Raw genomic sequence first — 17596 nt, forward strand, 5'->3', positions numbered from 1 at the left:
CTGAGCATTACCAGGTGTGACACCCCCCCCCCAATAAAAAGGCAAAAAAAGAGAAAAATAAAAAGAACATGTTCAAGAGAAACACAGACTTGAAAGAGCAAGCAAGGGAGCCAACAGACTCAGAGACAAGCAAGCGGGCTATACGTGTTCAAGGAAAAATAAAACATGGGCTTGAAAGGGGGATGCTGCCACCAACAGGTCAACCTATCCCTGTGGGGCGAGTGCATCAGCAGCCTGATGGTGCCTTCAGGCTTCCTGACACCCAAAATTGCCACTGTGCCTCTGGCCAGACCCCAACAGCTTGGAACCAGGTTGACCAAGAAATTACATGGCCAAAAGTTAGGTATGAGGGAGCCATGCCAACAAACCACCTCTGGTTCAGCTATATAAGCTCATTTATTGGCCTTATTTCAGATACCCATAGGTTATTCTCAAAAGAGATCAAAAGCCACAGTTAGGGGGCAGGAGAGAAAGCACAGCGGGTAGGGTGTTTGCCTTGCACGAGGCCGACCCGGGTTCGGTTCCCAGCATCCCATATGGTCCCCTGAGCATGGCCAGGGGTAATTCCTGAGTGCAGAGCTAGGAGAAACCCCTGTGCATCGCCAGGTGTGACCCAAAAAGCAAAAAAAAAAAAAAAAAAAAGCCACAGTTAATCTCAGACCTGCGCCTGGCTGAACAGACTGGAGTAAACAAGAGGGGGGCAGGTTGGAGCCCCCAGCAGCTGCTTGCTACCACAATCCAAAATCACCACCATACCCCTGGCCTGACTCACCATCTCAGGACAGACCACACCAAGATATAATCTGCTGAAAATTCAGGTATGCAGGTTTGGGGACTGAGATCTCTAGGCTTTTACAGAATTGGTGTGAGCTACCTCCCCCCACATCCCAATACACATGTTAGCACTGGTAGCACCCCACGAACCAACTCCAGCACCACTCTGTAAATTCTATTACTGGCCTTGCTTCAGAGACACATCAATACATCTCAAAAAAGGTCAAAAGCCAGAGACACAACAGCAAGTCCCAGAAGATACCACAGAGCTGGTGATCCCTCCAGGCCCCATATGGAGCCAGTTTCATTGGGGAACTACAGAAGGAGCAGGTGCAGTCTCCCCGCCTACTCCAGTTGGAATCCCGGTGACCAAGAGCTTCCCCAAGCAAGGCCCAGGTATGCAGGTTCCAGGACTGAATCTCCATGCAACATGGCGGTAGAGATTCAGGGCTGTCCCTCCCTGGCTCCCCACCTGCTCCTAGGCTGGCTGTCACACCCGCAATGTGCCTGTGGGCACCATCTTAGTGCACCAACAGCCCTGGTCCAGAGACATCCACTTGAATTGAAAAATGGATTAGTGCCCTACAGAAATGTCTCTGGAAACCAACCATTTACAATCTAGGATTCCAGAAGTGTGAGGCCGCGGCACCCATGATATTCAGAATGAGCAATGGACAATAAATGATGTAGCATCTGCCCCTGGCAGGCAGACTTTGAATGGTGGGAAAATTCAAGCAAAACATAATGCCCAAAAGTAGTGAGAGAATATTGGGGAAATTGCCTGCCACGGAGGCAGGGTGAGGACTGGGATGGGGGTGCGGGTGGCGTATACTGAGGACACTGGTGGTGGAAAGTGTACACTGGTGGAGGGATGGGTGTTTGATCATTATATGGCTGAATCTCGAACATGAAAGCTTTGTAACTGTATCTCAGAGATGCAATTAAAAAAAAAAAAAGAAAACCCATCGGTTTGAAGAACTGAGGTTTAGAATTCTGTAGCTAGACCTAACTGGGCAATAACATGCTCAATAGAAATACTGATAAATCCCAGTTTGTTCACAGAATAGCTGTGATACAGATGGTTGACAGATATAGGACGTCTCTTGGCAATAAATTTCAGAGAGCCACCATGGCAAAAAATGTCTGAAAAGACACTTAAACTGGAGAGCCACCAGGCTGGGGAGGTAGTAACTGACTTGGGATGCTTGCCTTGACCCTGGTTCCACCTCTGAGCAGTGCCAAGAGTGATCCCTCAGCATAGAGCCAGAAGACTCACATATATGGCCCCCAAACCCTACTCTCCTTCTCCCGCCAAAAAATCCCAATAACAACACAAAACCAAAGTTGTAGGGCAAGAAAGTCTTACCTGAAGGATTCTCAGTGAGGTATAGTGTGGACACCCTGTGGATCTCCCAACTTGATTTCCTATGCATGGTACTCTGTAGAGAGAGAAAATATCAATATTTGCTTAATACTGATGGGTCCCTACCCTGACTTCCCTATCTTAGTAAAGTCTTCTTTGGTGAGAATTTTTTTTTATTTCTTTTATTTTATTGAATCACCATGTGGAAGGTTACAAAGTTCTCAGGCTTATGTCTCAGTTATACAATGCTCAAACACCTGTCCCTTCACTAGTGCCCATATTCCATCACCAAAAACCCTAGTATACCTCCCACCCCCCACCCCCTCACCCCTGCCTGCGTAACTGATAAATTTCACTTCATTTTCTCTTTACCTTGATTACATTCCATATTTCAACACAAAACTCACTATTGTTGTTGGAGTTTCCCCCCAAAAAAAACAGCCCTACTGACAAGGAAGTATTTGATAATTAGTTTTCCATTGCTGAGAATGAAGAGATATCTGGCCGCGCAGTTTAGGATTTCTGTATTTTAGCATTTTAGTAATTAAGTCCAGGGAGATTTATGTTAGAAATTGCATCATTTCCGTTCCGGGGGCAACATGGGGCAATGGCTTAGTTCACAGTCTAGAGACATGGCTGCAAGCAGTTGCTGGGACCAAAAGTAGTCTAGCTGGCCTCCGGATCCTCCGGATCTTGGTTGATCAGCAGCAAAGTGGCCACACAAAAGCGTGGCCACCTGGGTCAAATCTTGGCGGAGCGTGAGCCGGTGTCGGCCCCAGCCCAAGACTGCCCAAGCGTCCTGCTATTTCAAGTTCATAACACATTTTTTTTCCTCCTTCCCGCACCACCAAGTTTGCACCTGCTTAATAGTCCTCATAATATCTCTTTGGTGAGAATTTGCTGCGCATTCTGTCCCCAGGTAAGATTTGACCATTTCATCTGATGAGAACTGTAAACTAAGGCTAGAGGTATAAATCTGTTCATTGACCTGCAGTTGGCAGATGACATGCTGGTGTTTGATCCTTCTCTGCCTGTGACTTTCTGTAGAAAACATTGCTTTTTTCCCTCTACTTGAAACACTTAATTTTTTGTGCCGGAGCCATAGTACAGTGGGGAAGGCATTTGCGGCTGACCAGGGTTGGATCCCTGGCATCCCTATGTTCGCCCAAACCCACCAAGAATGATTCCTGAGTGCAGAGCCAGGAGTAACCCTTGAGCATCACTGAGTGTGACTTTAAAAGCAAACAACAACAACAACCAAACAACCCCCCTTCCTTTTATTAACTTTTAAACTTTTAGGCATATGATTTACAATACTATGAAGGATAGAGTTTCACTCAGATATCACTCTAACATCATACACCCCCACCAGAATGTATGCTTACCTCTACCATTGTCTCTGTGTATTTTTTGAGGCACATCCGGCTCTGCACAGAGCATACTCTTGTCTCTGTGCTCAGAAATCCATTCCTGGAGGTGCTTGGGGGACCAGTGGTGCCAGGGATGGAACCCGGGGTCTTGTGCAAGCCAAATACCCTACCTGCTATACTACCCATAGGCCCTTAGTTTGATTTTATTGTTATTACTGTGTTCCGGTGCCATACACAGTGGTGCTCAGGGGCCAATCCTGATTCAGGTCATTGTGGTTCAGCCCAAGTGGAGTGGAGAATCAAAGTCGTGAATCCCATTTTCGCAGATCCTGCGCTCAGCCCATTAAGTTGTCTCTGTAGTTCAGATTAAACTCTTTTAGAGATCTGAGAGAAAACAGTGAAGTAGAAGATAGAAGACACTGGTGGGAAAAAGTGTGCTTACACTGAGAGTTGATGCCCCTTGCGTTCTAAAAGAGGTGGTGTATGTTCATTGCAGCACTGTTTACAATAGCCAGAATCTGGTAAACACCAGAGTGCCTGAGAACAGATGACTGGTTAAAGAAACTTTGGCACATCTACACAATGGAATTCTATGCAGCTGTTAGAAAAGATGAAGTCATAAAATTTGCATATAAATGGATCAACATGGAGAGTGCTAAGTGAAAAGAGTCAGAAAGAGAGAGACAGACATAGAAGGACTGCACTCATTTGTGGAATATAAAATATCAGAATGGGAGACTAACACCTAAGCATAGTAGAGATAAGGACCAGGAGGATTGTTCCATGACCTGGAACCTGGCCTCACATGCTGGGGGAAAAGGCAGCTCAGATAGAGAAGGGAACACCAAGTAAAAGGTGCTTAGAGGACCCACTCAGAATGAGAGATATGTGCTGAAAGTAGACTATAGACTGAACATGATGGCCACTTAATACCTGCATTGCAAACCATGACAACCTAAAGGAGAGACAGAGACAGAGAGAGAGACAGAGAGACAGAGAGAGAGACAAAGAGAGAGTAAAAGGGAATGTGCCTACCCCGAAGGGGGGGTGGGATGGGGTGGGGGTGGTGGGAGTGATACTGGGATCACAGGTGGTGGAGAATGGGCACTGGTGGAGGGATGAGCACTGGATCATTGTATAACTGAAACGTAAGCACTAAAAGTTTGTAAGTCTAACTGTACCTCATGGTGATACATTAAAAAAATTAAAATATATATATAAAATAAAGAAAATTAGGGTTAAAAAGTTTGTAAGTCTATAACTGTACCTCACGTTGATTCATTAAATTTTTTTTTAAAAATTTAAATAAAAAAACAAAACAAAATTAAGGTGGTACTTTTTAAAAAAAAAAGCCAAAAATAAAAAATAAAAGAGGTGGGGAGGTTGTAAAAGTTGATCACAGTTTAGGTTTTTCTGAAGGAGGATATGAAGTCTCTTCTGGTTTGTAAGGGGCTGTTAGCGATCCAGCTTGGCGGGGTTTGGTGAGGGGTGGAGTGCGCTTGCAGCTGCAGAGTTTTCTCCCAGCCCCGCTGGGGGTGGGGGTGGGGCGGGGGTTGGTGAGCCTCGGGGAGTCGGGAGGGTGGCAGAGCCCGGGATGTCGTCTTGCAAGGCAAGTGCCCTGCCCCTGGTAACATGATTGAACTTTTTTTTTAACTTTTTATTTTTTAGATAAGAACAATGGAAAAATATTTTATTTCATATGGTAGCTTGGTTAAGTTTTCTTCTTCATGCATTCTAATTACCCCTAACAAATAGCCTAACTCCTCAGTACCGATATATTATCATGGTCCAACTAGGACACCTTCAAGTGCCAATATTTCTAGAAAACAATTTTTAGAATGCAAATTATTTTTTTCTGTATAAAATTTGTCATTCATGAAATTTATGTCAAAAGTCCTGTCATTGTGGAAATAGTATAGATAATGCTAAATGTTTATATTCAAATTTTCGCTTGAAATTATTTTTAGTGACATAAAGCCAACTTATTACTCATAATAATTCTTAGTAAATAATTATGAAAATGGCATGTAAAATAAGATGGGTCACATGTTTGTTCTGTAACTTTTCTTTTTTTTTTTTTTTTTTTGCTTTTTGGGTCACACCTGGCGATGCACAGGGGTTACTCCTGGCTTTGCACTCAGGAATTACCCCTGGCCGTGCTCAGGGGACCATATGGGATGCTGGGATTTGAACCCGGGTCGGCCGCGTGCAAGGCAAACGCTCTACCTGCTGTGCTATCTCTCCAGCCCCTGTTCTGTAACTTTTCTATAATGGATATTTGATTCTGTCGAAATATGCAACCACCACCTTTATTTACATTCATTTCTGTAAACAAAATTGGAAAAAATTTTTATACATTTATAAAAAAAATTCAAAAATATAATCAACATATTGAAAAGGTATTTTTGAGATCTAAAAGCCTGTAAATGTAGATGTTGAAGGAGAAGATAAAAACATCGATAAAAGATTATCTGAATCTTCTTCCCAAATATCTAAAACATCACATACACCACTGTTTTCAGTGTAGCTTGTGAAACCCAAGAATTCTGACTTCTCTTCACTTGTCTGAAATACATCCAGTAGAGATTGTACTGGAGAACTACAAATTATGCTTTCTTCTTTTGTAATACACTCAGTTTTGTTCTTATCTAATTCCACATTTGGTTCAAGATTTTCTTTTTTATTTCTTCCTAATAATATTTTTACTTTTCGATGGATTCTACTGCAAGTTAGACCATCCATATTCTTGATGTCACATTCATTAAGTTCCTCGGGAATCTGGGGTGGATTATTTACATGACTTCTTAGGTGCTCATGTGGACCCTTTATTGTCCACCAATCAGAATCATGACCACATATTGAATGAAGGTCTTTTTCCTTTAGATCACTTGCTAGAAAAGCACAGCATCGGACTTCTGTTTCAGTTGAGATGCACTACTGTCTGTATGGAAATTAGTTATTTGTACAGATGTCTGTAGCATACAATGACAGTGATCAACATTAAGTTCTTCAAAGTCATTTTCATTTATAATTAATTGCTCAGAAAAGTCAAGAGTACGTTCCTGTTTATTTGTATCTTGAGGTAGGTGTGTAATATTTTGCTTTATATCATCTTCAGCTGGACTTAACACAGTACGTTTATTAGTTGTTTTCTCACGAAGGCCTCTCAATCCACTTGCAGGGCAGGGAATGGGCTCTTTTCTTCTTAGGCATGTCCCTTTCATATTCCACAAAGTCAAAAACTAACTTAGATACAATATCATCAACAATGTGATAGTTATTACTCTGTGCAAAGTTTCTGTGCTGCTCACTGAGAAGATGAGTTTCAAGATCTTCGTATTTCTGTAAGCAACATTCACAGTATCCTTTTGTCTTCTCTTTCAGTTGAAGCTGAATTGGGATTCCACTGCATTTTTCAGCATCTGCTTGGATTCTTAGTTTAACCTGAGTTTGCTTTTGGGAACTAGATGGCTTATCTACATCAAATGGACTGGCAGGCTTCTGAATAGAGTAATTTATAATAGGCACATTGGCCAGCTGAAGATAAAATGGTCTGTAAAGCTGACTCACATCTTCCACCATAACAAAAGGTTTTTTCAATCTACCTGTTTTTGCTTTCTATGTGCCAATACTTATTCTTTTCCCCACATCTCTAACAGAAGTGCTTGATTTTTTTGAATAAGTACAATTCTTTTTTCTTCTGCTCAATGTAGTATCTAATGTCATAAATATGAAGTATTTTCACTCCCCATGATAAGGCATTTGATAATATACTATTTGAAGGAATTAAATCATGGTCCTTGATAGCTTTTTCAACTAATAATTTTCCTCTGCTCAAACACATTGAATCTGGAGGCTTGACAGAGCTTCCATCATGGCTAGGATGAGGTGAAGTAGTTTCTGCAGTATATGCAGATTCTGGACTTAGTACAGGAGAAATTCGTCCCAAGGTTTGTGCAAATTTTGCTTCCTTTTTATTTGAAATAAGATAACTAATATCTTTGCTGAGAAATTCTTCAACTCTCCCTCCCAGATCCTTGATGTCCTTTTGCAGTTTCTCAGACAGGGCAACGGAAGGCACATCAATGTAAAATACTTTTCCCCAAAGTGGCTTATGTTTGGGTTTTTCCGGTTGATAAGTTTTCAGAGATGGTCTGTTTTTTCATTTTTGACTTGGACTCCACCTGCCTGGAAATGTCCTTTGCTGTGGATCCTCATGGCTCCGGAGTTCATGGCAGCCGCCCGGCCCCTACGTGCTGGTGCTGGCGCCAGGCAGCCGCGGGAGACACGATTCCTTGAGGAATGTGTGGTGTGTGTCTGAGTGTGGCGGGTGTGGCGGCAGAGGGTCAGGTCAGAGGGGGCGGAGGGTCTCCGATTTGGCTGCTAATTGCTGGGCGATTAACCTGCTTTTCTGATTGGGCCGGCCGCCTCTGGGGACGCTGATTGGCTGCGCCTAACCCTCGTGCTGTGGGGCGACTCCGCTTGCTCCCCTCCCGCTCGGCCCCTATTCCAGCTTCCACATCCGCCCCGCCGAATTCAGCTGTCTCAGAGGTGCCTGTAGACTTCCCAAGGGGTCCCCCTGAAAGATTGCGCCCCGCGAGTGAAGGACCCTGCGAGTTCCGGAGGCCTTGGAAGTGCCTTGGCAAAGTTTGGTGAGGACGGCCCCCGGGATGAGCTCCAGCGAGCGGAAATGAGCTCCAGCGAGCGTGCGCGCGGCGCGGCGCCGGGGAGGACCGGGCGCTCCCGGGGCTCGAGTGCCGGCTCCGGGCGCCGCGGGGAGCTCGGCGGGCAGATGCTGCTGGTGCTGCTGAACCTCTTCTGCAAGCTGCCCAGCGCAGGTGGGTCCCGGCGTGGGGGTGGGGGCGAGGGGGGGCCGCGGGAAGCACAGGGCATAGGGGTGCGGGGTGCGGGAGAAGCCAGGGCCGTAGGCTGGGGGTCCGCAGCCCCAGGGGCTCCAGGCGAGCTGTCCTTGGGCAGATGAGATGATCTCCGTGTGTGGGGGAGATGTGGGGGGCACTTAGGCAGGGGCTGCGGGGCCGTGTCCGTTGTCCGTGTCCGCTTGTTCGCGGTAAAGCGGGCCGTAGTGGCGAGGCTGCCCAGAGGAAGTGCGGCTAACCTGCTTTGGAGAGGCAGAGCCCAGCCACACCTCAGATCCCCGTGTTCGAAGTCCCCAGAGCCCCCCCACCACCAATATTGGAGGGGGGAGGGCGGCTGACCTCACTTCAGAAAATCGGTATTTCAGTCCTGACTGAGCTGGGATTTCCTAGATCTCCCCTCTTTTTGGAAGGACTTTGAGAGAGAGCAGGGGTGTGGGGAGAGGAGGGAGGGAGGGGAGAGACTGGTAGCTGCGCACAGGCATGCAGTCACTGCTTGCTTCAGCCTATTTGTTCCTTTTTTTTTTTTTTTTCCTTTTTGGGTCACACCAGGCGATGCACAGGGGTTACTCCTGGCTCTGCACTCAGGAATTAACCCCTGGCGGTGCTCAGGGGACCATATGGGATGCTGGGAATCGAACCCGGGTCGGCCGCATGCAAGGCAAACGCCCTACCTGCCTGTTATTGCTCCAGCCCTGCCTATTTGTTCTTATCATGGTATGTGTATGGTTTGTCTTTGCAAAAGTTGGTTTTCTAAGATTTCCCCGTGAGAGCCCCATAAGGGCTTTCCATGTAGATGAAAGTTGTCCTGGCGATGCTCACGGGACCACATATGGAGCCAAGGATTGAATGTGGGTCAGCAGGCAAGTGTTCTACTCACGGTACTATCTCCACAGCCCTAAGCACTTTTTTCCTCCTTTTTCTTTTCTGGTGTTTGGGCCACATTTGGTGGGTATGTTCAGGGCTTACTCTTGGCTTTGCACTCAGGGACCACTTCTGGCCTGCTGGGGGAATCATGCATGATGCTGGGGGCTGGAGGGATAGTACATCGGGTAGGGTACACCGACACAGATTCTATCCTCAGCCCCCTCTATGGTCCCCCAAGCCCACCAGGAGTGTTTCCTGAGCACCGCCAGATGTGGCTCAGGAAGAAACAAACAAAAATGCCCCCAAGCAAATAAAAACCAACATGTGGTGCTGTAGATCAAACCTGGGTTGGCTATATGCAAGGTAAGGACCTACCCGCTGTACTGCTGCTCTGGGGCCCATCCTTCGAGCACCAAAAAATTTTTTTAATTAACTCGTCGGGAGATGCAGTTACGAAGTTGTTCATGATTGGGGGTTTGTTTGTTTCCTCTTTTTTTTTCTTTTTGGGTCACACCCAGCGATGCACAGGGGTTACGCCTGGCTCTGCACTCAGGAATTACTCCTGGAAGTGCTCAGGGGACCATATGGGATGCTGGGAATCGAACCTGGGTCTCCTGCATGCAAGGTGAACACCCTACCTGCTGTGCTAACACTCCAGCCCGTTTGTTTGCTTTTTGGGTCACACCCGACAATAGGGGTTACTTCTGGCTCTGCACTCAGTAATTACTCCTAGCGGTGCTCAAGGGATCATATAGAATACTGGGGATCGAACACAGGTCGACCGCATGCAAGGCAAATACCCTACTCCATGTACTATCACTCCAACCCATGACTGGAACATATGCAATGTTCCAACATCAGTCTCGTTACCTGTGGACTAGTGTACATTTCCTACCACCAATTTCCCTAGTTTCCCTACTTCCTCCCAATACCTGGAGTGGCCGCGCAGGCAGGCCTTTCTTCTGTCTCTCTCTGTTTCTCCTTTTGGACAGTACGGTTTGCAGCACCGGTACTTAAAGGTTATCGTGTATACCCCTTTACCTACTTTGAGCATTCATTCTTGTCCAGAGTGATCATTTCTAACTATCATGGCCATAGGGGTCCCTTCTCTGTCCCAACTGCCCTCTCCCCACCCTTGTGGAAGGCTTCCAATCATGGGCCAATTCTCCTGGACTCGTTCAAGTGTCCCGGGTAATAGTCACACACATGTTTTTATATCCCATAAATGAGTGCAATTATTCTGGAGTTTGAAAGGAAACAGACCTGGGGCTAGAGGGAACTTGCAGCGGGGAGGGCAGCGTGCCCAGCAAGACCTCTGATTGGGGGCTCTGATACTCCGCCCACCCCCTCCTCACTGGCCCCAATTGGCCTCAACTGTCTCGGAAGAGGCCCTAGACTTCCAGAGGGGTCCCCCTGAAGGATTGCGCCCCCCCCACCCCCGAGTGAAGGACCCTGAGAGGAGGCCTAGGAAGTACCTTGGCAGAGTTTGGTGACGATGGCTGGGGCATGAGCTCCAGCAGCGGGCGTGTGGCGCAAAGGCGGGGAGGATCCGGGCTCTCCCGGGTGGGCTTGGGGCGCGGCGGGGAGCTGGGCGGGCACCTGCTGCTGCTGCTGGGCCTCTGCTGAGAGCTGGCAGCGCAGGTGGGTCCTGGCGCGGGGCGGGGGACGTGGGAGGAGGTGCAGGAGAAGCCGTTGGTTTTCGTTAGACTGGTGGGTCCCGCAGCACCTGGGGCTCCAGGCGACTCGTCCTTGGACAGAAGAGATGGTCTCGGTGTGGGTGGGAGCTGTGGGGGGCACCCAGGTGGGCAGCAGCCTTCAGAGAGGCAGGGGTGGTGCCGAGAGTGTGTCCTGGGTCATATGGAGGCTCACTTTCTAGTTTTTTGAGGAGTGCCTGTACTGTTTCCAAAACACTGGCCCGGTTGGTGAACCCACCTGTAATGAAAAAGAGTCCTTTCTCCCCCTCTCACCCCCACCCCCCGCACCCATGCCAGCACTGGTTATTCTTTCAGATGTGTGCAGGTTTCTATGGTATTTGATTTGCATCGCCCTGGTGATTAGTGATGTAGAGCATTTTTTATATGCCTTTTGGCCATTTGTATTTCTTCTTTGAGGAAGTTTCTGTTATTTTCTTTGCCCCATTTTTTTATGGGGGTTGAGTGTTTCTTTCTTGGAAAGTTCTATCAGTGGATTATATAGCTGGGTTAATTTGATATTATCCCTTATCAGGTGGGTGTTGGATAAACAATTTTTCTCTTTCTGTGGGCTGTCTTTGTGTTTGGGTCATGATTTCTTTCGAGGTGCAGGAGCTTGTTGGTTTAATGTAGTCCCATTATTGATCTTTGACTTGCTGGTCAGGTCAGTGGTGTTTCATCTTTGAAGATGCCTCTTACTTCATTGTAATGGAGGGTTCTGTTTATGATTTCCTACAGGAAGCTTATTTATTCTGGTTTGAGATTGAGGTCTTTAACCCATTTTTATCTGAATTTTTTGTGCATGGTGTCAGAAAGAGGTCTGGGTTCATTTTTTTGCATGTAAGCTTCAGAGTTTTCCCAGCACTACTTGTTAAAAAGACCCAAGCATATTTTAAATGTGAAATTCAGACATATCAAATAGGTCCTATTTATATATCATACCATCTTTTTAAACACTGCACATATTTAAATAGGGGAAATATTATTGGATGTCTTAGGAACTCTTTATGTTTTGTTTATTTTGTTTTGGGCCCAAACTCGGCAGTTCTCAGGGCTTATTCCTGTTGCTGCTCGGGGAACCATTGGTACAGTGACCCAGTCCCCAGTCTGCTGCATGCAAGGAAAGCGCCTTCCCCCCTGTACTCTTTCTAGCCCATTAAGAACACTGCTACGAACATGCACTCAGGAATTACTCCAGGCAATCTCGGGGAACTGGATGGGATGCTGGGGATTGAACCATGGGGTCAGCTAGGGTTGGGTATGAGCAAGTAAGCACTTTACCTACTGTATTGTATCTCCAGCCCCATTTCTTATTTATTTCTGGGAAAATTTGTCCCATTGGTATTAAAAAGTTTAATATACAGATTGCCACAAAACAATACTCAGTTGACCACTGAAACATAGTGGCAAAGATATTAAAGCTGTAGATAAAACACAATTTATCCTAAAATCAAGAGAAGGTTTACTTAAATTTACCTATATTTTTTGGCAGATTAATGAAACACAATTTATAATCTGAAAAAAACACACCAGTTTTATCAAATTTTTATCTTTTAGCAAAGAAAATTTCCCAGTCTGCTTTTGTTTATATTCCAGATATTAAAACACTTTTAAGATCCTGATGACAATCCAGCTGGACTGCATAGTTCCTTTTCCTAAAATGCAACCCTCAGCTTTCTACTTTCTATACATTCCTTTACATTCTCTCTCAAGCAACCAGCTTATTTATCAGGACGAAACTTTACCTCAGTTTACCTTACTTGAAAATTCCATTGCTACTCACACAGTGATCATGTTGTTCCCAAACTAGCCAAAAACCTTGAAGATCAAGCATCTAAACTATCCTGTTTAGAGACCAGGGGCTCATTCCTATGTCTTAGACAATAAAGTCCCCATGATTGAACTGTATGTCCAATTTTGACCCTAGACAAATATGAACTACTACATTTTCAACTACATTTTCATTCATCAAAATTATCTCACACGTATACATTTTTAGCCAGGTATTTGAGTAACTCCATTCAGAAGCAAAGCAAAAGTAGGAGAGACTGACATTCAGACATAAGAAGTTTTCTTATGGGGCTGGAGAAGTAGTAGAGCAGAGAGGGCGTTTGCCTTGCGTGTGGCTGACCCAGGTTCAATCCCAGCATCCCATTTGTTGCCCCGAGCACCGTGAAGAGTAATTCCTGAGTGCAACACCAGGAGTAACCCCTGAGTGTGACCAAAAAAAGCAAATTTAAAAAGGTTTTATGGCTTTTATTAAAATTTCAAATACCTGTGAGGGAATACAATGGCTTCTAGTGGGGGGTGCATTGGTCATCCTTGGCCCCAGAGTACAGGGAGGAGATGAAAGAAACAGGGTAGGGGGACAAGAGAAGCAGTAACAAGAAGCAGTGGGCGCAGGGGTCAAGAGGATACAGATACAAAGGTGGTGTTAAGGGATGACAGAGCTAAATATCCACACTACAAAGTCAACAACACTGAAATCATGAGGCCCAAACTTTATCAACCGAACTTGAAAAGGTTCCTGTCAAGATGACAGAGGGATGTATGGGAACGACCTGGGAACACCGGTGAAGCTTCAGGTTGACACTGGTGGTGGGATCAGTGCTGGGAGAGTTTGTGTCTAAAACTCAACTATGAATAACTTTGTAAATCACTTTGTACTTTAATAAAATTAGAAAAAATTAAAATTTCAAATATCTCTGAGAGAATGTTTGAACTACTGATGTTTATTAAATAACACAGATCTTTTGATTTTTTTTTTCTTTTTTTTTTTTTTTTCTTTTTGGGTCACACCCAGCAATGCTCAGGGGTTACTCCTGGCTTTGCACTCAGGAATCACTCCTGGCGGTGCTTGGGGGACCATATGGGATGCCGGGGATCGAACCCGGGTCGGCCGCGTGCAAGGCAAACGCCCTACCCGCTGTGCTATCGCTCCGGCCCCAGATCTTTTGATTTAATTTGAATAATTCTGTGCTTCTGCTTTAAGAGTTTTCCCTTACAATCACCAAGCAAAGGGTTCTAGGCGGGCCCACTAGGGATGGGAGAGACAGGCTGAAAATAGACCGAACAAGATGCCTACTTAATACCTCTGTAGCAAACCACAACACCCAAAGATAGAGAGTGAGCAAATGGGAATGCCCTGCCACAGAGGCAGGGTGGGGTGAAGGGGACAGGGTGGGGGTGGTGGGAGGGATGCTGGGACCATTGGTGGTGGAAAATGGGCACTGGTGGAGGGATGGGTACTCGATCATTGTATGACTGAAACGTAAGCATGAAAACCTGTAAGTCTATAACTTTGTCTCACAGTGATTCACTACTAAAATAAAATTAAAAAATAAATAAAAAATAAAAGATCCAAAAAAAAAAAGTTTTCCCTTACAATTGATGAAATAAATTTCGATGATTGATGTTATCCAAAATGAAATCACACCTACATTTGTAAGACAAGGACAGCCTAATTTTTTTTTTTTTGGTTTACACAACTATATTTATTTTAGGTACAATTTAATGTAACAAATATTATCCTCTTTGAAATATGTATTAAACCAGAAATATGGATGAGCATTGCCAGGTATGACCGGAACTCAAAGCAAACACCTAAACAAAAAACCCAAACAAACAAAACAAAAATACATATTGCCTCATATATCACCACCAATGTACAATGTACCGATATCACTTTATCACAGTTATTTCACCACTTCTATATCTTGATCCTTTCCCCAAAATTCTATGTTAGTCACAGTTCTTCCTTCATAAGAACTGCAATTTTTTTTTTTTTTTTTTTTTTTTTTTACTTTGTTTCACTGGAGCTATAGCACAGCGGGTAGGACGTTTGCCTTGTACATGACTGGCCTGGGTTCAATTTCTCCGTCCCTCTCAGAGAGCCCAGGAAGCTACTGAGAGTATCCCGCCCCTATGGCAGAGGTTAGCAAGGTACCTATGGTGTATTCTATCTGCCAAAAACAGTAACAACAAGTCTCATAATGGAGATGTTACTGGTGCCCGCTGGACCAAATGAATGAACAATGGGACAACAGTGCTGCAGTGCTGCCTCCAAAACGATTGGTCTTTATCATTTTTTTTCTTATTTCTCTTTTCACTTAAACCATTTTGAAGTTAACTAGTTATACTTGTCTATAATATGGACAAAATGTGCCTTCAAAGTGACAAATATTAATAACTGGGCATTATATCATGATTAACTTGAACCATCTTGAATAGCTAACCATCTTGAACAGCTGACCATCTCATTGTTGTTTATTTATTTTTTTATTTTTTAAATTTATTTATTTTTAATTAGAGAATCACCGTGAGGGTACAGTTACAGATTTATACACTTTTGTGCTTATACTTCCCTCATACAAAGTTTGGGAACCCATCCCTTCACCAGTGCCCATTCTCCACCACCCGTAAACCCAGTGTCCCTCCCACCCTCCCCAATCCCATCTCCCCCCCACCCCACCCTGCCACTGTGGCAAGGCATTCCCTTCTGTTTTCTCTCTCTAATTAGCTGTTGTGGTTTGCAATAAAGGTGTTGAGTGGCCGCTGTGCTCAGTCTCTAGCCCTCATTCAGCCCGCAACTCCCTTCCCCCACATGGCCTTCGACTACAATGTAGTTGGTGATCGCTTCTCTGAGTTGACCTTTCCCCAGAACGTGAGGCCAGCCTCGAAGCCATGGAGTCAACCTCCTGGTACTTATTTCTACAGTTCTTGGGTGTTAGTCTCCCACTCTGTTATTCTATATACCATAGATGAGTGCAATCTTTCTATGTCTGTCTCTCTCTTTCTGACTCATTTCACTCAGCATGAAACTTTTCATGCCCATCCACTTGACTACAAAATTCTTGACCTCCTTTTTTCTAACAGCTGCATAGTATTCCATTGTATAGATGTATCAAAGTTTCCTCAACCAGTCATCCGTTCTGGGGCATTCGGGTTTTTTCCAGATTCTGGCTATTGTAAACAGTGCTGCGATGAACATACATGTGCAGATGTTGTTTCGATTGTACTTTTTTGCCTCTCTGGGATATATTCCCAGCAGTGGTATTGCTGGGTCAAATGGGAATTCAATATCTAATTTTTTGAGAGTCGTCCAAATTGTTTTCCAGAAGGGCTGAACCAGTCGGCATTCCCACCAGCAGTGAAGAAGGGTCCCTTTCTCCCCACATCCTCTCCAACAGCGGTTGCTTTTGTTCTTTTGGATGTGTGCTAGTCTCTGTGGTGTGAGGTGGTATCTCAAAGTTGTTTTGATCTGCATCTCTCTGATGATTAGTGATGCAGAGCACTTTTTCATGTGCCTTTTGGCCATTCGTATTTCTTCCTTGGTAAAGTTTCTGTTCATTTCTTCGCCCCATTTTTTGATGGGGTTGGATGTTTTCTTCTTGTAGAGTTCAATCAGTGCTTTATATACCATTGATATCAACCCCTTATCTGATGGGTATTGTGTAAATATCCTTTCCCATTCTGTGGATAGTCTTTGTATTCTGGTCACTGTATCTCTTGCGGTGCAGAAGCTTTTTAGTTTAATGTAGTCCCATTTGTTGATCTCTGTTTTTACTAGATTGCTTAGTTCCGTGTCACCTTTGAAGATACCTTTATCTTCAATATCGTGGAGGGTTTCGCCGACCTTGTCTTCAATGTACCTTATGGTTTGTGGTCTAATGTTGAGGTCTTTAATCCATTTTTATCTGACTTTTGTGCATGGTGTCAGGTCAAGGTCTAAACCCATTTTTTTGCATGTGGTTGTCCAGTTGTGCCAGCACCATTTGTTAAAGAGGCTTTCCTTGCTCCACTTCACATCTCTTGCTCCCTTATCAAAGATTAGATGGTCATACATTTGGGGTTGTGTGTAGGGATATTCCACCCTGTTCCATTGGTCTACGGCTCTGCCTTTGTTCCAGTACCATGCTGTTTTAATTGTTACTGCTTTGTAGTAAAGTTTGAGGTTGGGGATGGTGATGCCTCCCATCATCTTTTTCCCAAGAATTGTTTTAGCTATCCTTGGACGTTTGTTATTCCATATGAATTTTAGGATTGCTTGATCCATTTCTTTGAAGAATGTCATGGGTATACTTATAGGGATCGCATTGAATCTGTATAATGCTTTAGGGAGTATTGCCATTTTGACAACATTGATTCTCCCTATCCACGAGCAGGGTATATGTTTCCATTTCCTCATGTCCTCTTTGATTTCATGGAGTAGCGTTATGTAGTTTTCTTTGTAAAGGTCTTTTACTTCCTTGGTTAAGCTGATTCCGAGGTACCTGATTTTCTGGGGCACGATTGTGAATGGGATTGCTTTTTTCATGTCCCTTTCCTCTGCCTCATTGTTTGCATATATGAAGGCCATGGATTTTTGGGTATTGATTTTGTAGCCTGCAACTTTACTGTATAAGTCTATTGTTTCTAAGAGTTTCTTAGTAGAGGTTTTAGGCTTCTCTAGATATAGTATCATGTCGTCTGCAAATAGTGAGAGTTTGATTTCTTCCCTTCCTATCTGGATGCCCTTAATCTCTTTTTCTTGTCTAATAGCTATCGCAAGTACTTCCAGTACTATATTGAAGAGGAGTGGTGAGAGTGGGCATCCTTGTCTTGTGCCTGATCTCAGAGGAAAGGCCCTTAGTTTTTCCCCGTTGAGGATAATGCTTG

The 17596-nt window shown here is 44.6% G+C and overlaps 1 protein-coding gene and 1 pseudogene across 1 annotated transcript in view; one reads left to right on the forward strand and one right to left on the reverse strand.

The window, feature by feature from the left end:
* The window catches only part of LOC129405940 (uncharacterized), a 100565-nt gene that overhangs the window by 68857 nt on the left and 14112 nt on the right, over positions 1–17596 (forward strand). The window lies entirely within an intron of this gene.
* LOC105942747 (protein DBF4 homolog A-like) lies at positions 5920–7953 on the reverse strand (annotated as a pseudogene).

The sequence above is a fragment of the Sorex araneus genome, chromosome 6, assembly GCF_027595985.1.
Source record: "Sorex araneus isolate mSorAra2 chromosome 6, mSorAra2.pri, whole genome shotgun sequence".
NCBI lineage: Eukaryota > Metazoa > Chordata > Mammalia > Eulipotyphla > Soricidae > Sorex > Sorex araneus.